Below are 8893 nucleotides of genomic sequence, written 5' to 3'. Positions count from 1 at the left end.
TTCCAAGAACTTACTGGAAGTTTGTGTTGGACCATATTACTTTCCAACAGATATCTGGGTAAAGTCCCCTATTTAAATTTTTTGTTTTGGATATTTGTGTGTGTTATAGAAATGCCTCATCTACCTCCTCTTCCTGATTTGGTGGTATCTAGTAGACCTTTACCATGATGTCACCCTAATCCCCCCCCCCCTTTGATCTTTACTCAGAGACCTTCAACTGATCTGCTTCTCACCTTGTTCTGAGATCAGAACTGTATATATTCTTGAGGTATAATGTAACACCTCCACTTCCTCATTGTGAAAAATGAGCTCACATTTAAGGTTTCATTAAGTAAAAAGGCAAACAAGCACTGGAATTAGGATCCAGAATCAACACTCCACAGTATTTGATACTTGTAATTTTGTTAAGTTTAACATTACTATTATGATATACATTATGTGGATTTATGGTGGACACAGGCATGCTCAGAATTTAAGACAAGTGGCTGGTCTGAACAAACACTAAGCACAGATGGGAGGGAGGAAGAAAATACAAAGGAGGATTGATGACACAAGAAACAGCTACAGTGCACTTGAAACTAAAGACCACCAGCCAATTCTCGCTGTGTTCCCAAACAGAATGGCAACAGCTCAGAGACCTGCCAGGTATAAACATTCTCTGTCTTTTTCTTGATTCTTTAGAAAGCCACTTAAGGGGAAATGAGCAAAAAACCAGCAAACAGCTTTGGTCCGCTATTTAAAATTATTCTTAAAAATCTAGGGGAAATATTTCAGACTGTGGTAATATTTTTGGGTGCTTAAAATGCCACAAGGGTCACAGGCAATTTGATCCTGTATATTTCTCTTTAAGAAGGTGCTCAGAAGCAGTCCTGGAGCACATATGTGATGAGGGGTTGCCATGGCAAATGGTTTTGGCTCTATTTAAGACAAAGTTTTATTGCACAGCAGAATAAATAAGCATGTTGAAGCCGTATAGAGTGACTTGTTGGCACGTAAGTTAATGCTCCCATGGGCTGCAATAACTTAAGCACCCTCCCTTTTAAACATTTTTCAGCATTTTTTTCTTTTTTACTGACTACATGCATTTAGCATTAAGGCAAGGAATGTATCATTTCCACCCAGGTTTGAAGTAACTGAGGCAAACAGATGAGGACTGTATAATAAATCATAAAGGGACATTGTATGTGGACAAAGAGGGTAATTTTCCCTTTCCTGACATACATGAAGCCAGGTAACACACTACCCAAACCTGAAGTGATGGACTACCCAAAACTCTGACTGGATTCAAAAGTAGTTTTGGGCGCTCATAGTGTGAAGCCTTGACACAGCCTGGGTGTCATCAGTAATCAAACAGGCCTTTAACAGTTTATTCTGCATTTTCTGTCTTGTCACATTGTGTTCCTCGTCATGTTACTTCTGTACCATTTCATCACATCGTGGTAGTTGCTCCCACTTTAATAATTTTATAAACCACCTGTTACCTTCCTGATTCTGCTCCTAGTTATCCCCATAGATTTTGGGTGGGTGAGCGTGTGTATGTACAACAGTAGAAGGGAGGAAAATCCAGGTCTGTAAGAGGATCCAGGCCTCTGGAGCTCTTGAGGGTGAATATAAGTTATAAATTAGTACTTTATAATGCAAGCTTACATTTTAAAAAAAGAGTTATTCATATATTCCACTAGGCTTTATTAACCGAGAGCATCAAGCTAATTTAGGGGGAGGTTTCCTGCATGGGTGCTGTGATCCTGGCTCCCGCTTCTGTGAGAAGTAGTAACTTTTCTAGTTTGGAGAACTTTGGCACTTCCAGGAGTGGAAAAACATACTGTGGCAGAGCTCTGACCTTGTCCCCGTGGGTCCCATGCTTCCAGGTGGTTTAGGCTAGCTTCGGAGGCTCACTGCAACCCTCTACGTAGCTGTTCTCTCTCTAGGGCCAGGGATAGTTTACTGAGCACTTTTCATCATAAGCCAGCAAGGAGGTTACTGAGAGAACTCTCACAGTCTCTATTGCTCCTCTGGCCTTATGCCAAAACAGTTTAGCCTCCTGTCCTGACGGGGGCCTGTTTTCCCCTCCCAGAAGGTGTTTCTATAGTGATGGGTTGGGGGGAACCCAGGCCCGTCCTCTACTCCAGGTTCCGACCCAGGGCCCAGCTATTAGCAGCCAACCTTTCACTGCCAGAGTTGCTATATTTCCCTAGGCCACTTCCCCACAGCTCTCCTACCTCTCCCTTCTTCACTCTTACCTTGGGGCTCCCTTACCAATGACTTGAGGGTGTCTTCATTAACCAACCCTTCAGCCACACTTCCACTCCCCTAGCTCCAAGGCTAGAGTGAGCCTTTTTATAGTATCAGAGGGACCTTAATTAGAGTCAGGTGGTCACATTAGCTTAATGGCCTCACCTGACTCTTTGCAGGTTAATTGGAGTCAGGTGTTCTCATTAGCCTGGAGCAGCCCCTGCTCTGGTCAGTCAGGGAACAGAAAACTGTTAATCCAGTGGCCAGTATATCTGCCTTCTCCTATTCTGCTGTATTCAACTGGCCTGGGTCTATCACAATACTTAAAAATCTCTTCTAGCTCATCTACATTATTTGTTATCATAGATACACATCAGTTGAGACATAATCACATATTTGAGATATCTTCCATATAAAATATGCCTTGCCCATGTTCCCCATGGTTTAAGGAGGAATATGATTTCAATGTGCTTAATTCTATCAGAACCTGATTCAACTCCAACTAAATCAGTGGAGATACCTCATAGACTTCAGTAGGATTTGCCTTAGATCCTTGGTCATCAGAATAGTATTGTTCACCTGAACTTTTCTTTACTACCATTGGTATCTAAAATGTGCTCTAGCTTCATAAAATAAAACACAAAATGTGAAGACTGATTATTTTATATGAAACTTACGAGCTGCCAGGTTCATTGTGAATTGCAAGTTGCTAAAGAAGTGAATCTATTAAGGAGTGGTACTTCTAGGCAACTGTTAAAAATCTCTTCTCTCTCTTTTTCTTTTCTTATGTCTATTGAATGCCTCCTGGACACAACCATAGTTGGAGAACTACCATGTCCTTCCAGTTGTTTGGACTCCTGGTAATTAGAGCCTGGTGAAGCTGTCAATGACCGTTGACAAATATATTACAACAAAGTTAGGTTAAGTGAAAGTTACTTAAAATAAATCCAATCTTTGTGCAATATTTGTGTTTCACTTCAGAAGAATGTGCGAGCAGGGATACGTACAATTTCTGACAATGTTCTGAGAAGCACCTCAAGGTGGAAATTTGCAAATAGTGCTACTGTAGAACGTAATGAGAAGCTGCAGGGCTTTCAATTATCCCATCTAGTCTGTCTCTTTGCAACTTGACTGACAGCTAATTATGCTGGTGCCATTTTTTTTGGAAGTGGAATTTAATCTCCCAGATGGAAAGCAAATCAATCTGCCCATCCACTGCAGCTGAGGCATACTTTGGCTCAACTTTAATTTATTCTCCTAAGCCTAAGAAGGCTAGTCATTTCAAGGGTACAAAAATATCAAATTTCCTCTCTTAGCCAGCCTGGTGCAAAAGTGTGGAAGATTTCTTAGGCTACACTGTGAAATGTCACTATTTGTTTTAGAAATCAGCAATATCATCTCCCCTTGATTCCTATTTGTAAAATCCAGTAGAGAGCAAAGGCATTGATGAGCTGGTTGCTAGTGATAATGGTTAAACATGAGTTGTGGAGGCATTAAATTGGATTCTATGGAGGAATGAACTAAATCTCTGAAGAGCAGAACACAAAAAGGACTTGGTGGCAATTTTCAAATCTTTTAGTCAGTGTGCACTAGTCTGGTTCCCATTGGGTTTCATACCGGGATATAAATGCAATCCTTCTACTTACCTGCACACTTCAGGCCGATCAATTATGCTGTTTCCTCTGACTTGCTGTTACAGCTTGAGGTATTATTGCCATCTGTAAAGAAATTGTAGGGCAGAGTATCTGACTAGTTGCTGCAGACTATGGGCCTGATCCTCACAAGTACTCAATACCCATATGAAATATGAACGTCATATTTCAGGCTAGCAGAGTTCTCTTGCTCCTACTGCTTCTAGAATCTGGGGCTCCATAACATCAGCTATTGTTAACAAATGCAAGAAAATGGAAACTCTTCTTTCTGAAATCTTTAGATATTTGGCTTACTAAGGAAGCCCCACAGCATTTCAGCAAATACCAGGGTCTTTTATTTTCTCTCACCTGTTTCTCTTCAGCAGAAATTCTTCTGAGTTCCTAAAATAATTCTCAGGCTCTCTAGACACATACAAAGAAATTATGTTCTTCTTTTGGTGCTTAGGACCAGAGAATCATATCTGAACATACTTTGCTCCAAAACAACGGATCAGATTCCAATCTGTCTCACTTCTGTGAATACAAAGTTATTCTACTGATTTCTATCTAGTATGTCTGTAGACATGCTTTCTCCTTGCATAATGACAGGTTTCAGAATAGCAGCCATGTTAGTCTGTATTCGCAAAAAGAAAAGAAGGACTTGTGGCACGTTAGAGACTAACCAATTTATTTGAGCATAAGCTTTCGTGAGCTACAGCTCACTTCATCGGATGCATTCAGTGAAGTGAGCTGTAGCTCACAAAAGCTTATGCTCAAATAAATTGGTTAGTCTCTAAGGTGCCACAAGTACTCCTTTTCTTTATGTTTTCTCCTGAAAACTTAAGTATTTATAGATGGAGATCAATACTATTTATAGTTTTAATATAGCATGGTAACTGAGCCCCTAATGTGAGCTACTTGAGGGTTATTTTATTATAATTATGAAATTTCAACCAATATATTGAAGCATTCAGTGAAACATTCCCCAGAGAGAGGTTTCCTTACCTCATGGTACTTAATTGGCATGTTGATTATGGGTATGCTGTACCATATAAACACAATGTAATAAATAACTAAGGAGCCTCTGCAGTATGTTCTCAATTTGCAGAGATTACACAAATATTTGTCAATTATTATCTCATGTATAATCACCAAGCCTAATTACTCTAGTTTGTGAGATGAATAGAGATCAATGCTTGGTGACAGCGAGTAGAGAGAAGGGAAACAGTTGAAATAGCTCAGTACATTGAAAATATCATCATCATGATGTATCATGAGTTTCAATTCATAATATCACTGCTAAAAAGATGCCAATGGCAGGCTCTGGGGCATTTCAGGTTTCTTTAAACACACACATACTGACCAATAGCTATCCAACACAGACCGGAAATAACCAGCTAAGCAAAAAATTAAAAGAAAACCAATCATTCCCCCCAGATATCAACCCTCTCCTTGCAAGCCCATTGGAAAGGTTCATCATGGTAGCATGGTGAACAAATTCCAGCTATGTCAAGCCAGAAAGGTTGGGGTGAAAGAGAGGGTTTCTGTCCAGATCACTGTGCCAGCAGATGTTTCTTTATCACACTGCGAGGGGGCTCTAGCTTTTGGACCAAATCTGATCACAACTGCAGCAGTACAGCACAAGGACAGAAGTGACCTTTCAGGCAGGAAGGCCGCAGATTATTTAGGGCTTCCTAGATATGGAGGGCAGTATTTCATAGGCAGAGAATGCAGGAGAATACTTGTTTGTCAAGGTCAGGCATATATAAGACACATTCCCAGTTCTGTTTCCAAAGACTCTTCCATTCCCAAAGTGTTTTTTTGCAAAAAAGAGTTATATAAATGTTATTATTCATTGCTTTCATCCCTCAGGTGAATACCGTAGGCCTTCAGGAAACAAGGATTCCAGTGGCAGAAGATCTGTACAATACTTGTGAACTCTTCCTCTTGAAAAACTGCATTTTCACTTACTTCCTCTTGGGAGGTAAAATAACACTTCTGTCAACAGCTAATTGCTGCTGTGACCTAGCATGGCAACCGGACCATGAATGCAATAGAGTCATTCTATCATGTAAACAAATCATATGGGCTTACAGCATAGAATGAGTGAGCCTTTGGGAGGACAGTAGGCTATAATATGCACAGGGAATATCTAAAGTCACATAGTTTGATGCATGTTAAGGACAGTAGTAAAGTTAGCTCTCTCTCACACAATGTAGAAAGTTCATGGACCTACACCAGAGTAAAAACAGAGTGAAGAATCAGACCCATTATAAAAGGGTTTCAGACAGAATTAATAGTAAGTGCCATAGTTAAGGTTGCAAAACAGTTTCCTTTTTAACCTCCTGTTTTGAAACATTCATGTGACAGGCACATTAAAAACAATCTTATGAAAACACTCACTTTTGGGTCTGACGCTTTCCATACTTGGTCTTGCCTGAATGTGGTTGTTTTGGGGTGAGGTGGGGAGGGGAGGGAGGGGCAAATGGAGCTTGCCCAGTTAAATTTGAAAAACAAACTGCAAAAGTTAAAGTTCTGGAAGCAAGGATAACCTGGCCACAATATACATAGTAGTAGCACTTCCTGTTCCTGTTTTTCTACTTTAAAGACGTACCCTGATACAGTAGTTTGGGTCTGAAAATGTATATCATATTGCAGATTGTGTAGCATGGCTGCTGGATCCTTAACTTCTGAATTCCTTGCTGACAGAGGAGGCCGGATTGGGGAACCTTACAGAGCTGTTCTGCACAGTTTGGAGCTTTAGTGTTTTCTGGCGTGAGGCCACACCAGGTCAAGGAAGGAGCAGGCGCATCTAGGACTTTGCATGTTCATCTACAAATTCATAGATTTCAAGGCCAGAAAGGGCCACAGTGATCATTTAGTCTGAGCTCCTGTATAACACAGGCCATAGAACTTCCCCCAAATCATTCTGCGAGCAGTTCTTTAGAAAAACATCCCATCTTGATTTAAAAATAGTCACCGATGGAGAATCCACCACAACTTTTGTTCCAATGGTTAATTACTCACCATTAAAAATTTACACCTTATTTCCAGTCTGAATTTGTTTAGCTTCAACTTCCAGCCATTGGACTGTGTTATATCTTTCTCTGCTAGATTGAAGAGCCCATTGTGAAATATTTGTTCCCCAGGTAGATATCTATAGATTGTTATCCAGTCACTCAAGCGTCTCTTTGTTAAAATAAATAGATTGAGCTCTTTCAGTCTATCACTATAAGGCATGTTTTCTAATCCTTTAATAATGATAGCTCTTCTTTGAGCCCTCTTCAATTTATCAACATCCTTTTTGAATTGTGGGCACCAGAGCTGAACACAGTATTCCTGCAGTCAGTGCACCAAGCTAATATAGAGGTAAGATAACCTCTCTACTCCTACTTGAGATTCCACTGTTTTTGCAGCCCAGGATAACATTCGCTCTTTTGGCCACAGGATTGTACTGGGAGCTCGTGTTTTCTGCTGATTATCCACCATGACTGCCAACAACCACATACCACACAACAGAACCACTAACCCAGGAACTTATCCTTGCAACAAAGCCCGTTGCCAATTGTGCCCACATATCTATTCAGGGGACACCATCACAGGGCCTAATAACATCAGCCACACTATCAGAGGCTCGTTCACCTGCACATCCACCAATGTGATTTATGCCATCATGTGCCAGCAATGCCCCTCTGCCATGTACATTGGTCAAACTGGACAGTCTCTACGTAAAAGAATAAATGGACACAAATCAGATGTCAAGAATTATAACATTCATAAACCAGTCGGAGAACACTTCAATCTCTCTGGTCACGCAATCACAGACATGAAGGTCGCTATCTTAAAACAAAAAAACTTCAAATCCAGACTCCAGCGAGAAACTGCTGAATTGGAATTCATTTGCAAATTGGATACTATTAATTTAGGCTTAAATAGAGACTGGGAGTGGCTAAGTCATTATGCAAGGTAGCCTATTTCCTCTTGTTTTTTCCTACCCCCACCCCCACCCAGATGTTCTGGTTTAACTTGGATTTAAACTTGGAGAGTGGTCAGTTTGGATGAGCTATTACCAGCAAGAGAGTGAGTCTGTGTGTGTATGGGGGTGGGTTTTTGGAGGGGGGTGAGGGAGTGAGAGAACCTGGATTTGTGCAGGAAATGGCCTAACTTCATTATCATGCACATTGTGTAAAGAGTTGTTACTTTGGATGGGCTATCACCAGCAGGAGAGTGAATTTGTGTGGGGGGGTGGAAGGTGAGAAAACCTGGATTTGTGCTGGAAATGGCCTAACCTGATGATTACTTTAGATAAGCTATTACCAGCAGGACAGTGGGGTGGGAGGAGGTATTGTTTCATATTCTCTGTGTATATATAAAGTCTGCTGCAGTTTCCACGGTATGCATCTGATGAAGTGAGCTGTAGCTCACGAAAGCTCATGCTCAAATAAATTGGTTAGTCTCTAAGGTGCCACAAGTACTCCTTTTCTTTTTGCGAATACAGACTAACACGGCTGTTACTCTGAATCTGTTGAGTCATTGCTTCTCAGGCTAGAGCCCCGATCCTGTAAGTATGGCCTACATTCTTTGCTCCTAGATCTATTCGTTTACATATAGCCATATTACAATGCATACTTACTTGCTTGTGCCCAGTTTACCAAGTGTTCCAGATCACTCTGAATCAGTGACCTGTCCTCTTCGCTATTTACCACCATAACGCCATCTGTAAACTTTATCAGCAATGATTTTATGTTTTCTTCCAGGTCACTGATAACAATATTAAATAGAGTACCCGTCCCTGTGGGACCCCACTGGAAACACATCCATGCAGTGATGATTTCCCATTTACAATGACGTTGAGACCTATCAGTTGGCCAGTTGTTAAGCCAATTTTAATCCATTTGCATCCACAGAGTGGGAGTGCACTGGATACTAACTGTGTGGAGGCTGGAAGGCAGCAACTCTGACGCATGCTGGGTTAAGAACTGTCCCTTTAAAATATTAAGTAATAAAATTACCAAATCAGTTTTAACTAC

Source organism: Eretmochelys imbricata, chromosome 8, assembly GCF_965152235.1.
Source record: "Eretmochelys imbricata isolate rEreImb1 chromosome 8, rEreImb1.hap1, whole genome shotgun sequence".
NCBI lineage: Eukaryota > Metazoa > Chordata > Testudines > Cheloniidae > Eretmochelys > Eretmochelys imbricata.
The sequence above is the reverse complement of the archived record's forward strand: the minus strand, read 5'-3'. Positions refer to the sequence as shown.